The sequence below is a fragment of the Rutidosis leptorrhynchoides genome, chromosome 10 (assembly GCF_046630445.1).
Source record: "Rutidosis leptorrhynchoides isolate AG116_Rl617_1_P2 chromosome 10, CSIRO_AGI_Rlap_v1, whole genome shotgun sequence".
Lineage (NCBI taxonomy): Eukaryota > Viridiplantae > Streptophyta > Magnoliopsida > Asterales > Asteraceae > Rutidosis > Rutidosis leptorrhynchoides.
In genome coordinates this window covers 138,917,253-138,933,755 of record NC_092342.1, presented here as the reverse complement: position 1 = coordinate 138,933,755, position 16,503 = coordinate 138,917,253, and positions in this window count along the sequence as shown.

Genomic DNA, 16,503 nt, shown 5'->3' with positions numbered 1-16,503 from the left:
GTTTTCTAAATCCATTCCAAGTAATCATCCAAGATCAAGAAACCTTTGTTACTTACAGTAGGTTATCTTTCTAATACAAGATAATAATCATATTCAAACTTTAATTCAATTTCTATAACTATAACAATCTTATTTCGAGTGGAAATCTTACTTGAAATTGTTTTCGTGTCATGATTCTGCTTCAAGAACTTTCAAGCCATCCAAGGATCCTTTAAAGCTAGATCTATTTTTATCATTTCCAGTAGGTTTATCCAAGGAACTTGAGGTAGTAATGATGTTCATAACATCATTCGATTCATACATATAAAGCTATCTTATTCGAAGGTTTAAACTTGTAATCACTAGAACATAGTTTAGTTAATTCTAAACTTGTTCGTAAATAAAAGTTAATCCTTCTAACTTGACTTTTAAAATCAACTAAACACATGTTAAATATCTATATGATATGCTAACTTAATGATTTAAAACCTGGAAACACGAAAAACACTGTAAAACCGAATTTACGCCGTCGTAGTAACACCGCGGGCTGTTTTGGGTTAGTTAATTAAAAACTATGATAAACTTTGATTTAAAAGTTGTTCTTCTGGGAAAATGATTTTTCTTATGAACATGAAACTATATCCAAAAATCATGGTTAAACTCAAAGTGTAAGTATGTTTTCTAAAATGGTCATCTAGACGTCGTTCTTTCGACTGAAATGACTACCTTTACAAAAACAACTTGTAACTTATATTTCTGACTATAAACCTATACTTTTTCTGTTTAGATTCATAAAATAGAGTTCAATATGAAACCATAGCAATTTGATTCACTCAAAACGGATTTAAAATGAAGAAGTTATGGGTAAAACAAGATTGGATAATTTTTCTCATTTTAGCTACGTAAAAATTGGTAACAAATCTATTCCAACCATAACTTAATCAACTTGTATTGTATATTATGTAATCTTGAGATACCATAGACACGTATACAATGTTTCGACCTATCATGTCGACACATCTATATATATTTCGGAACAACCATAGACACTCTATATGTGAATGTTGGAGTTAGCTATACAAGGTTGAGGTTGATTCCAAAATATATATAGTTTGAGTTGTGATCAATACTGAGATATGTATACACTGGGTCGTGGATTGATTCAAGATAATATATATCGATTTATTTCTGTACATCTAACTGTGGACAACTAGTTGTAGGTTACTAACGAGGACAGCTGACTTAATAAACTTAAAATATCAAAATGTATTAAATGTGTTGTAAATATATTTTGAACATACTTTGATATATATGTACATATTTGTTATAGGTTCGTGAATCGACCAGTGGCCAAGTCTTATTTCCCGACGAAGTAAAAATCTGTGAAAGTGAGTTATAGTCCCACTTTTAAAATCTAATATTTTTGGGATGAGAATACATGCAGGTTTTATAAATGATTTACAAAATAGACACAAGTACGTGAAACTACATTCTATGGTTGAATTATCGAAATCAAATATGCCCCTTTTTATTAAGTCTGGTAATCTAAGAATTAGGGAACATACACCCTAATTGACGCGAATCCTAAAGATAGATCTATTGGGCCTAACAAACCCCATCCAAAGTACCGGATGCTTTAGTACTTCGAAATTTATATCATATCCGAAGGGTATCTCGGAATGATGGGGATATTCTTATATATGCATCTTGTTAATGTCGGTTACCAGGTGTTCACCATATGAATGATTTTTATCTCTATGTATGGGATGTGTATTGAAATATGAAATCTTGTGGTCTATTATTATGATTTGATATATATAGGTTAAACCTATAACTCACCAACATTTTTGTTGACGTTTTAAGCATGTTTATTCTCAGGTGATTATTAAGAGCTTCCGCTGTCGCATACTTAAATAAGGACGAGATTTGGAGTCCATGCTTGTATGATATTGTATAAAAACTGCATTCAAGAAACTTATTTTGTTGTAACATATTTGTATTGTAAACCATTATGTAATGGTCGTGTGTAAACAGGATATTTTAGATTATCATTATTTGATAATCTACGTAAAGCTTTTTAAACCTTTATTGATGAAATAAAGGTTATGGTTTGTTTTAAAATGAATGCAGTCTTTGAAAAATGTCTCATATAGAGGTCAAAACCTCGCAACGAAATCAATTAATATGGAACGTTTTTAATCAATAAGAACGGGACATTTCAGTTGGTATCCGAGCGTTGGTCTTAGAGAACCAGAATTTTGCATTAGTGTGTCTTATTGAGTTTGTTAGGATGCATTAGTGAGTCTGGACTTCGACCGTGTTTACTTGAAAAATGATTGCTTAACAAATTTTGTTGGAAACTATATATTTTTAACATGTGAATATTATGTGATATATTAATCTCTTAACATGTTTGATATTATGTGATAGATGTCTACCTCTAGCACAAATCCCATTGACTCACCTAATAATAACGAAGAGTCGAATATATATTGGACTAATTCACAAGTTCCCGAAGAAGAATCAGAACCGGAAGAGGAGGAACCGGAGGAGGAAATAGAACCGGTGGGGGAAATAATAAAACGATTAAGTAAAAGAAAATCCTCAACCAATCGACCAAGGTTAATTATGGTCAATGGTGTTTCCGCCAACGAAGCAAAATATTGGGAGGATTACCAATTCTCCGATGAATCGGATTCCGACGAGAATTCCGATGATGTTATATAAATTACCCCAACTGAATTTAAAAAGGCAAAAGAAAATAATAAGGGAAAGGGCATAAAAATAGAGAAATCTAATTCCAACCCCGATGAACTTTATATGTATCGTCAACCCCCGAAGCCTTTAAGTTGTAACAATGACCCGGGAACCTCTAAACCAACAGGTTTTCTAAACCGTTGTGGAAAACGACAGCTCATATTAGGGTAACATCATATATCCCTAGAAACTTGGCAAAACGGACCAAAACCGAAGAAGAAGAAGAAGAAACGAGCGAGTCGGAATAAGATAGTTGTATTCGTGTGGTGTAATATATGTAATATAGTGTGCTTATGCTTTATGATATATGTAAAAATTGCTTGTATTAATAAGTATTTTTTTTATGAATCTAACTCTTGTCTATTTTACAGTATAAAAACACAAAATGGATAGATAACCCAATATTTTAAGAGACCTACCCGGAGACATGATTGATGAAATCTTGTCTAGAGTCGGTCAAAATTCTTCGGCACAACTATTTACGGCAAAATAAGTTTGTAAGACATTCGAAGAACGTTCCAAGAATGTCTTGGTTTATAAAAGACTTTCGTTTGAAAGATGGGGGATATCACATTGGGAAACCCATACGTTACGATGTGTTTACTTTGACGCATATATTGCGGGGAACCCAAATGCTATTTTACGCAACGGGTTAAGAAATTATTTTGACTCAATGTATCCGAATATAGGACTTCATGATTTAGAAAAAGCGACTAACATGCAACATAAAGAAGCATGCTATGCTTACGGGTTAGTAATGTTCGCTTCTCACCAAAGTGAGAAAAAGAACATCGGGCTACAACTATTAAACAAAACGTTCTCACAAGTGACGGAGTCGGTAATTGGGGTAAGAAATGAGGTTTTTAGGTTATTACGAGACTGTTGGTCATTACGTAACCCTCGTCCCTTTGACGACGTTACAACACGCTGTCTTATCAATGGCCATAACGGTTATGTTCCACAAGACCAAGGATGGAAAGTAATCCTAGTAAAACCAGAATGCATGACTTGTTTCTGGACGTATGAATTACGTATCCTTATTGCCTTTGCTGAACGACTTGTGTACTAGCTAGAATTATCTTCACAACCATCTTGTATCAAATTTATTATGTGCTATATTTAATGCTATATGTAAAATAAGCGGTATTGTAAGTTTGTAAAATATTGTGTAAAAGTTTGAACGCGAAATATTATTATAATCAGTTTTTCATATAGAATTGTAGTAGTTGAATTGTATATTTGCTACTAAGTATGAACTTAACGGGTAGGTACTACCCGAATTTAAACTTATAAAACGCTAATATGAAGAAAAAGCTTTTATAAATGAGTTCATATTATGCTACAAAATACTATTAACTACTCTTAATATTCTGTATGATTAACTTGTTCCATTTGACTATTTTGAAGGAAATGGCACCGACTACTCGACACACCGTGAATATGAATGAAGAGGAATTCCGTACTTTTCTAGCTTCAAACATAGCCGCAGTACAGGCTGCGCTACATACCAACAATAACCTTGGATCTAGTAGTACAGGAAATCGTGTAGGATGCACCTACAAAGAATTCACTGCCTGCAAACCTTTGGAATTTGATGGAACCGAAGGACCGATCGGATTGAAACGGTGGACCGAGAAGGTCGAATCGGTGTTTGTCATAAGTAAGTGTACTGAAGAGGACAAACTGAAGTACGCTACACATACCTTCACAGGTTCTGCGTTAACATGGTGGAATACCTATCTAGAGCAAGTGGGACAAGACGATGCGTATGCACTACCATGGTCACCATTCAAGCACTTGATGAACGAGAAGCACCGTCCCAGAACCGAGGTCAATAAGCTCAAGACAGAACTTAGAGGGTTACGAACCCAAGGATTTGATATTACCACGTACGAAAGACGATTCACAGAATTGTGCCTATTGTGTCCGGGAGCATTCGAAGATGAGGAAGAGAAGATCGACGCGTTTATGAAAGGATTACCGGAAAGAATCCAAGAAGATATAAGTTCACACGAGCCCGCCTCCATACAACAGGCATGTAGAATGGCTCACAAACTAGTGAACCAGATTGAAGAAAGAATTAAAGAACAGACTGCTGAAGAGGCCAATGTGAAGCAAGTCAAAAGAAAGTGGGAGGAAAACGGTGATAAGAATCACCAATACAACAATAACAGCAATTACAACAATAATCGCAACAATTATCCCAACAATCGCAACATCAATCGCAACTACAACAAACGGCCCAACAACAACAACAACAACAACAACAACAACAACAACAACAACAACAACAACAACAGCAACTACAACAATCATCCCAACAACAATAATAACCGCAACAACAACAACAATCAGAAGCAGCTATGCCAAAGGTGTGAAAAGTATCACTCGGGGTTCTGCACCAAATTTTGCAACAAGTGTAAAAGAAATGGTCATAGCGCGGTGAAGTGTGAGGTCTACGGACCAGGGGTTAATAGAACGAAAGGAACAAATGGTGTCGGAACGAGTAATGGCGGAGCAAGTAGTGTCGGAGCAAGTTATGTCAATGTAGTTTGTTATAAATGTGGAAAACCGGGCCACATTATTAGAAATTTCCCGAACCAGGAGAACACGAATGGACAAGGCCGCGGAAGAGTTTTCAATATTAATGCGGCAGAGGCACAAGAAGACCCGGAGCTTGTTACGGGTACATTTCTTATTAACAATAAATCTGCTTATGTTTTATTTGATTCGGGTGCGGATAGAAGCTATATGAGTAGAGATTTTTGTGCTAAATTAAGTTATCCATTGACGCCTTTGAATAGTAAATTTTTACTCGAATTAGAAAATGGTAAATTAATTTCAGCAGATAATATATGTCGGAATCGAGAAATTAAACTGGTTAGCGAAACATTTAAGATTGATTTGATACCAGTAGAGTTAGGGAGTTTTGATGTGATAATCGGTATGGACTGGTTGAAAGAAGTGAAAGCAGAGATCGTTTGTTACAAAAATGCAATTCGCATTATACGAGAAAAAGGAAAACCGTTAATGGTGTACGGAGAAAAGGGCAACACGAAGCTACATCTTATTAGTAATTTGAAGGCACAAAAACTAATAAGAAAAGGTTGCTATGCTGTTCTAGCACACGTCGAGAAAGTACAAACTGAAGAAAAGAGCATCAATGATGTTCCCATCGCAAAAGAATTTCCCGATGTATTTCCGCAAGAATTACCGGGATTATCCCCACATCGATCCGTTGAATTTCAAATAGATCTTGTACCAGGAGCTGCACCAATAGCTCGTGCTCCTTACAGACTCGCACCCAGTGAGATGAAAGAACTGCAAAGCCAATTACAAGAACTTTTAGAGCGTGGTTTCATTCGACCAAGCACATCACCGTGGGGAGCTCCTGTTTTGTTTGTCAAGAAGAAAGATGGTACATTCAGGTTGTGTATCGACTACCGAGAGTTGAACAAACTTACCATCAAGAACCGCTACCCACTACCGAGAATCGACGACTTATTTGATCAACTACAAGGCTCGTCTGTTTATTCAAAGATTGACTTACGTTCCGGGTATCATCAAATGCGGGTGAAAGAAGATGATATTCCAAAGACTGCTTTCAGAACACGTTACGGTCATTACGAGTTTATGGTCATGCCGTTTGATTTAACTAATGCACCAGCTGTGTTCATGGACCTTATGAACTGAGTGTGTGGACCATACCTTGACAAGTTTGTCATTGTTTTCATTGATGACATACTTATTTACTCAAAGAATGACCAAGAACACGGTGAACATTTAAGAAAGGTGTTAGAAGTATTGAGGAAGGAAGAATTGTACGCAAAATTTTCAAAGTGTGCATTTTGGTTGGAAGAAGTTCAATTCCTCGGTCACATAGTGAACAAAAAAGGTATTAAGGTGGATCCGGCAAAGATAGAAACTGTTGAAAAGTGGGAAACCCCAAAAACTCCGAAACACATAGGTCAGTTTTTAGGACTAGCTGGTTACTACAGAAGGTTCATCCAAGACTTTTCCAGAATAGCAAAACCCTTGACTGCATTAACGCATAAAGGGAAGAAATTTGAATGGAAGGATGAACAAGAGAAAGCGTTTCAGTTATTGAAGAAAAACCTAACTACGGCACCTATATTGTCATTGCCTGAAGGGAATGATGATTTTGTGATTTATTGTGACGCATCAAAGCAAGGTCTCGGTTGTGTATTAATGCAATGAACGAAGGTGATTGCTTATGCATCTAGATAATTGAAGATTCACGAGCAAAATTATACGACGCATGATTTGGAATTAGGCGCGGTTGTTTTTGCATTAAAGACATGGAGGCACTACTTATATGGGGTCAAAAGTATTATATATACCGACCACAAAAGTCTTCAACACATATTTAATCAGAAACAACTGAATATGAGGCAGCGTAGGTGGATTGAATTATTGAATGATTACGACTTTGAGATTCGTTACCACCCGGGGAAGGCAGATGTGGTAGCCGACGCCTTGAGCAGAAAGGACAGAGAACCCATTCGAGTAAAATCTATGAATATAATGATTCACAATAACCTTACTACTCAAATAAAGGAGGCGCAACAAGGAGTTTTAAAAGAGGGAAATTTAAAGGATGAAATACCCAAAGGATCGGAGAAGCATCTTAATATTCGGGAAGACGGAACCCGGTATAGGGCTGAAAGAATTTGGGTACCAAAATTTGGAGATATGAGAGAAATGGTACTTAGAGAAGCTCATAAAACCAGATACTCAATACATCCTGGAACAGGGAAGATGTACAAGGATCTTAAGAAATATTTTTGGTGGCCGGGTATGAAAGCCGATGTTGCTAAATACGTAGGAAAATGTTTGACGTGTTCTAAGGTCAAAGCTGAGCATCAGAAACTATCAGGTCTACTTCAACAACCCAAAATCCCGGAATGGAAATGGGAAAACATTACCATGGATTTCATCACTAAATTGCCAAGGACTGCAAGTGGTTTTGATACTATTTGGGTAATAGTTGATCGTCTCACCAAATCAGCACACTTCCTGCCAATAAGAGAAGATGACAAGATGGAGAAGTTAGCACGACTGTATTTGAAGGAAGTCGTCTCCAGACATGGAATACCAATCTCTATTATCTCTGATGGGGATTGCAGATTTATTTCAAGATTCTGGCAGACATTACAGCAAGCATTAGGAACTCGTCTAGACATGAGTACTGCCTATCATCCACAAACTGATGGACAGAGCGAAAGGACGATACAAACGCTTGAAGACATGCGACGAGCATGTGTTATTGATTTCGGAAACAGTTGGGATCGACACCTACCGTTAGCAGAATTTTTCTACAACAACAGTTATCATTCTAGTATTGAGATGGCACCGTTTGAGGCACTTTATGGTAGAAAGTGCAGGTCTCCGATTTGTTGGAATGAAGTGGGGGATAGACAGATTACGGGTCCGGAGATAATACAAGAAACTACCGAGAAAATCATCCAAATTCAACAACGGTTGAAAACCGCCCAAAGTCGACAAAAGAGCTACGCTGACATTAAAATAAAAGATATAGAATTTGAAATTGGAGAGATGGTCATGCTTAAAGTTTCACCTTGGAAAGGCGTTGTTCGATTTGGTAAACGGGGGAAACAAAATCCAAGGTACATTGGACCATTCAAGATTATAGATCGTGTCGGACCAGTAGCTTACCAACTGGAGCTACCTCAACAACTCGCAGCTGTACATAACACTTTCCACGTCTCAAATTTGAAGAAATGTTTTGCTAAATAAGATCTCACTATTCCGTTGGACGAAATCCAAATCAATGAAAAACTTCAATTCATTGAAGAACCCGTCGAAATAATGGATCGTGAGGTTAAGAGACTTAAACAAAACAAGATACCGATTGTTAAGGTTCTATGGAATGCCCGTAGAGGACCCGAGTTCACCTGGTAGCGTGAAGATCAGATGAAGAAGAAATACCCGCATTTATTTCCAGAAGATACGTCAACACCTCCAACTGCTTAAAATTTCGGGACGAAATTTATTTAACGGGTAGGTACTGTAGTGACCCGAACTTTTCCATGTTTATATATATATTAAATGAAATTGTTATTTACATGATTAAGTGTTTCCAACATGTTAAGTAATCAAACTTGTTAAGACTTGATTAATTGAAATAGTTTTCATATAGACAATTGACCACCCAAGTTGACCGGTGATTCACGAACGTTAAAACTTGTAAAAACTATACGATGACATATATATGGTTATATATATAGTTAACATGATTTTATTATAAGTATGTATCTCATTAGGTATTTTAACAATGAGTTATATACATAAAAATGAGACTATTAATTTAAGAAACTCAAAAACGATATATATAACGATTATCGTTATAACAACGTCTTACTAGGTACATATGAATCATATTAAGATATTAAATGATAAGTAAATATATTATTAAGTGTATTAACAATGAAATACATATGTAAAAATAAGACTACTAACTTAATGATTTCGAAACGAGACATATACGTAACGATTATCGTTGTAACGACATTTAACTGTATATATATCGTACTAAGATATATTATATATCATAATATCATGATAATATAACAATTTAACATCTCATTTGTTATAATAAACAATGGGTTAACAACATTCAACAAGATCGTTAACCTAAAGGTTACAAAACAACATTTACATGTAACGACTAACGATGACTTAACGACTCAGTTAAAATGTATATACATGTAGTGTTTTAATATGTATTTATACACTTTTGAAAGACTTCAATACACTTATCAAAATACTTCTACTTAACAAAAATGCTTACAATTACATCCTCGTTTAGTTTCATCAACAATTCTACTCGTATGCACCCGTATTCGTACTCGTACAATACACAGCTTTTAGATGTATGTACTATTAGTATATACACTCCAATGATCAGCTCTTAGCAGCCCATGTGAGTCACCTAACACATGTGGGAACCATCATTTGGTAACTAGCATGAAATATCTCATAAAATTACAAAAATATGAGTAATCATTCATGATTTATATGAAAACAAAATTACATATCCTTTATATCTAATCCATACATCAACGACCAAAAACACCTACAAACTCTTTCATTCTTCAATTTTCTTCATCTAATTGATCTCTCTCAAGTTCTATCTTCAAGTTCTAAGTGTTCTTCATAAATTCAAAAAGTTCTAGTTTCATAAAATCAAGAATACTTCCAAGATTGCAAGTTTACTTCCAAGTTTTCTAAATCCATTCCAAGTAATCATCCAAGATCAAGAAACCTTTGTTACTTACAGTAGGTTATCTTTCTAATATAAGGTAATAATCATATTCAAACTTTAATTCAATTTCTATAACTATAACAATCTTATTTCGAGTGGAAATCTTACTTGAAATTGTTTTCGTGTCATGATTCTGCTTCAAGAACTTTCAAGCCATCCAAGGATCCTTTGAAGCTAGATCTATTTTTATCATTTCCAGTAGGTTTATACAAGAAACTTGAGGTAGTAATGATGTTCATAACATCATTCGATTCATACATATAAAGCTATCTTATTCGAAGGTTTAAACTTGTAATCACTAAGACATAGTTTAGTTAATTCTAAACTTGTTCGCAAATAAAAGTTAATCCTTCTAACTTGACTTTTAAAATCAACTAAAAACATGTTCAATATCTATATGATATGCTAACTTAATGATTTAAAACCTGGAAACACGAAAAACACTGTAAAACCGAATTTACGTCGTCGTAGTAACACCGCGGGCTGTTTTGGGTTAGTTAATTAAAAACTATGATAAACTTTGATTTAAAAGTTTTTCTTCTGGGAAAATGATTTTTCTTATGAACATGAAACTATATCCAAAAATCATGGTTAAACTCAAAGTGTAAGTATGTTTTCTAAAATGGTCATTTATACGTCATTCTTTCGACTAAAATGACTACCTTTACAAAAACAACTTGTAATTTATATTTCTGACTATAAAACTATACTTTTTCTATTTAGATTCATAAAATAGAGTTCAATATGAAACCATAGCAATTTGATTCACTCAAAACGGATTTAAAATGAAGAAGTTATGGGTAAAACAAGATTGGATAATTTTTCTCATTTTAGTTACGTAAAAATTGGTAACAAATCTATTCCAACCATAACTTAATCAACTTGTATTGTATATTATGTAATCTTGAGATACCATAGACACGTATACAATGTTTCAACCTATCATGTCGACACATCTATATATATTTCGGAACAACCATAGACACTCTATATGTGAATGTTGGAGTTAGCTATACAGGGTTGAGGTTGATTCCAAAATATATATAGTTTGAGTTGTGATCAATATTGAGATATGTATACACTGGGTCGTGGATTGATCCAAGATAATATATATCGATTTATTTCTGTACATCTAACTGTGGACAACTAGTTGTAGGTTACTAACGAGGACAGCTGACTTAATAAACTTAAAACATCAAAATGTATTAAAAGTGTTGTAAATATATTTTGAACATACTTTGATATATATGTACATATTTGTTATAGGTTCGTGAATCGACCAGTGGCCAAGTCTTACTTCCCGAAGAAGTAAAAATCTGTGAAAGTGAGTTATAGTCCCACTTTTAAAATCTAATATTTTTGGGATGAGAATACATGCATGTTTTATAAATGATTTACAAAATAGACACAAGTACGTGAAACTACATTCTATGGTTGAATTATCAAAATCAAATATGCCCCTTTTTATTAAGTCTGGTAATCTAAGAATTAGGGAACAGACACCCTAATTGACGCGAATCCTAAAGATAGATCTATTGGGCCTAACAAACCCCATCCAAAGTACCGGATGCTTTAGTACTTCGAAATTTATATCATATTCGAAGGGTGTGCCGGAATGATGGGGATATTCTTATATATGCATCTTGTTAATGTCGGTTACCAGGTGTTCACCATATGAATAATTTTTATCTCTATGTATGGGATGTGTATTGAAATATGAAATCTTGTGGTCTATTATTATGATTTAATATATATAGGTTAAACCTATAACTCACCAACATTTTTGTTGACGTTTTAAGCATGTTTATTCTCAGGTGATTATTAAGAGCTTCCGCTGTCGCATACTTAAATAAGGACGAGATTTGGAGTCCATGCTTGTATGATATTGTATAAAAACTGCATTCAAGAAATTTATTTTGTTGTAACATATTTGTATTGTAAACCATTATGTAATGGTCGTGTGTAAACAGGATATTTTAGATTATCATTATTTGATAATCTACGTAAAGCTTTTTAAACCTTTATTGATGAAATAAAGGTTATGGTTTGTTTTAAAATGAATGCAGTCTTTGAAAAACGTCTCATATAGAGGTCAAAACCTCGCAACGAAATCAATTAATATGGAACGTTTTTAATCAATAAGAACGGGACATTTCAATTGTATCTCGACGATTACAATCAGCGTTCAAATCTATCATGATTCTTAAAAACACCTCAATCGAGAGGATAAACCAACCGCACTTCATCTACGGAAGAAAAGATTGATGCATATAGTTATGCACCTGAAAAACCCTCGGAAACTGAGTAAACGTTTGACACGTATCTGTTCTAGTTCCTTTGACATTTTTATTACCGAAGATCGTTTTGCAATCCCTTTCCAAAGTAGCTAATTTTGTCACAACTCCAGCAAGTCAACTCCGACTTTTCATCCGAAACAACTTTATTATAACCGCGATATATATGCGTACTCTTTATTGTTACTGGGGAACCTTTTATATTCCACAATATTACCATCAGTGATTAATCATTCTAAAAACACAATTCTCCTGAAACTACCTCGGTTTGATAACCGATGACCCAGATCAGTTAACCTTGAAAATGCTGACGAAGCAGCATGTTGTAGATGATCTTACTGGCCAAAAGTTTGATGATAAAGAAAGGAGTGTTAGGAACGCTCGATAGAAAATTTAGTACCGAAAAGCGGATTATGCGAAACTATGAAGAAAGCCGTGGACAAATCACAAAGAATAAGTTTTCCTTCAAAGAATCCAAATGATTCTGTGCCTGCTAAAATCGTTAGCAAACATCTTATTTCTCATTCTAAACCTTCACAGACAAATCTTCTTCATCATCCATTGATATTAGAAATTCTAAGATATTCTCGTATGTTCTATTATAAATATCCTCCATATTTCTGGCGATATTTTCACAACTATTCTTATCTGAGATCATTTATCTCTCCGTAATATCTGCAACATAAAAGAAACTGTGTTAGTTTCTAAATTCTGAAACCTTCGAGTTTAAAATATGAATGTTTTGAAGTAGTGTTGGGAACTGAAGCATGGATTAGTATAATATAATGATACTTGATCAACGTCATTATATTACAGTAAGTCATGCTGAGTTTCTAATGAAGCATGATGATTCACAGTACCGTCATCATATGCCATTTACACGACTCTTACATTCTATCTAATCTCTAAACATATCAAGAGAATATTTTTCTGGATGACTCGGTCTTCTCTAGGGTATTCTGGTAATTTAACAAATCAAAATCGTTCTATTACCATTTTCTTCTTAGAGCATTAGCTATGTTCATTCTGAATTTCATATCTACGAATTCCGAACCATTACTCGCTTGACTCGAAGTCGGGAAGAGAAAACGAAAGTATGAAGCTCCGAAAAATAATGAAGAATATAAACTCCGATAATAACCCCGAAATTACAAACCGTATATATCGATGCAGATAGCAATATAGAGACACGGGAGAATTAGAAACACTATAAACACAAGAGTATAGTAAAAGTAAATAGATTCTTCTAGTGGTAGATGAAAAAGAAGAATGACAGATATAAAAGTTAGGAGTATATCAAGAATCAGGACTGGATGGAGCATATTGATGAATGCTTTAAAGTAAGAATCAATGGAGAAAGAATAGAAGGTGTGAGTCGTGGAAAATAAGGAAAGGAAGGGGTGAATTTATAGTGAAATATCTGACAGAGCAATCGAAACAGATTATTGCATATAATCAAAGAAGATCCTGATTTCCTTAATCACCAAAGAACCAAATCTTATTACGTAAGATTCTCTTTAAATCCCTTAAATCCCGGAAATCAATCATAACTACGTCATCGGTTAAGACGAATATATTTTACTCATCTCACTCTTTTACGATAGTCTCATTTATATTCTTCGCATAATCGAATCGTTTTATCTACATTACCCAATGATGATAAAACTCCATTATCACCTTATATTTGTCATGAAAACCTTCTTATTGTTATCCATAACAACCTCTATCAAATTTCGGGGACGAAATTTCTTTAACGGGTAGGTACTGTAATGACCCAGAATTTTCCGACCAAATTATACTTATGAGATTAATATTTACATAAATTAAACCATACCAACATGATAAGAAATCCAAATTGTTGAGACTTGTGTTTTTGAAAAGAGTTTTACACAACGTTTGACCGTCCAATATGACTGATGATATCACGAACTATATAACATACGATAATTATACGTTTGTGTATATATATGTATTTATATATATTTAACATGATCTAAGGATGGTTTAACATCTCATTGTGTACTAATGACAATGAGTTATAAGTATATTTTGAAACTACTAACTTAAGTTTTCAAAACGATAACTATACGTAACATTCTTTGATATATATACTTATAATCTATAATGCTTATACATGTATCGTATATATAATGTATTTAATCACTTTTTAAGGACTTAAATACATAAAACAATATAAGTATATTCACAAAAGATAGCTATATTTGAATTCTCGTTCCGTTTCCTCAAGATTTCTATACGTATATCTAGGGTATATGTACCCGTATCATACCCAGCTTCTATACGTATTTACTATTGGTATATACACATAAAATCAACATCCTAATCAACATTATTACTGCCCTAGATATGAGGTAACTAGGATTTATCAAGTAGTATGAATTATTAGTAAGAAAACAAAATTAGGAATCCTTTTTCTTTCTTTATAAACTAAAAACGTTTTTATAAATGAACACCATTTCTTCACTCCATTTTCTCATACCTACACCCTCATTTCTCTCTCAAAATACTCCTAACTTCATACTTGATCATCTCCAAGCATTTTCCCCATCATTTAGCTTCAATTACAAGCCTTAAACACCATAAGAAAACTCTTTCAAGAACATATCAAAATAACCACCCATTTGAAGAAGTTTACTTCCAACCTTTTGATCTAACTCCACCACTCTTTGATTCCAAGATTATTTCTTATATTTTTTAGTAACTTTGTCCAAGTAACTTGAGGTAGTAACCTTGTTCATAATCTTATTCAATTCATATTCATATAGCTATCTTATTTTGTGGTATAAAATTTTAACAACAAGAACATAGTTTGAATGATTTCAAACTTGTTCGCAAACTAAATAGATCCTTCTAACTTGAATTTTAAAACACTTCAAGACCTATAATATAACATAATGATATGTTAACCTAACAAGATATAACTTGGTTTTACAAAGAACATCTTAAAAACTGAATCTACGTCGTCGGAGTGCAACCGGGGGCTGTTTTGGGTTGGATAATTAAAAACCATCTTGAACTTTGAATTGGAAGTTCATGTTCTGGAAAAATGATATTTCTTATGAATATGTTAACACATAAAAATTTCATGGTTTAACTCAAAGTGTAAGTATTTTTAGAAAAATGATCATTAAATGATGGAAAATGATCACTTTCATAAGTTTCACCAAAGTTTTACCTATAACCTATGATTTCGAATACAAACTAAGGTATTTTCAGTTCATATTCTTAAAATTTTACTCGATCCAAGGAAGTGGCAAGTTGAACCAACAAAAACGGAGTTGTAATGAAGAACCTATGACTAAAACAAGATTGGGTATCCGAAGCTAGTTTAGCTACGAAAATATTTGGAGAAAAAGTAAATTAATCATATCTTTTCTAATTAATATGATATTTTATATATAATTACTTATGATTTAATTTTATATATTTCAGGACCACCCGTAAACAACACGAGAAGATTAATCATAAGACCTCATGATTGTACGCAACACGTCATTTGACAACACGGTACTTTATGTACGCAACACGTCATTTGACAACATGGTACCATGGGTCGAGATTAATTCTGATCAATACGAATACGATGGGGTCTTTATTTATTTTATTTAAGCAACTAATTGTGGACCACTAACATCGGACTGCTAACTACGGACTAAGAAAATATTAAAAGCATTAAAAGTATATATATATGTAACGATTACTTTAAAAAAAATATGTTGATATATTATATATATGGTTAGGTTCGTGATATCTATCGGAGACCAAGTCGAATTAAATACCTTCAAGGTAAAAGTGAGTTTCATTTGCTCCCTTTTTAATTGCTTTTGCAACATATATTTTTTGGGCTGAGAATACATGCGCTGCTTTTAAAAATGTTTACAAAATAGACACAAGTACTTAAAAATATATTCTACGTTGAGTTGTACCACTGGCATATTTCCCTGTAGCTTGGTAACTATTATTTACATGGGTATTGTAAACGCGAATCCTGTTGATAGATCTATCGGGCCTGACAACCCCAACCGGACTGGATGACCAGTATTCAACGGTTGCACAGTACTTCGTTTTGGTGACTACACTTGGTACGGTGTAGTGAGATTTCATAATAAAGGGAATATGCGACGTTGATTAAATGTTAAGTATGGT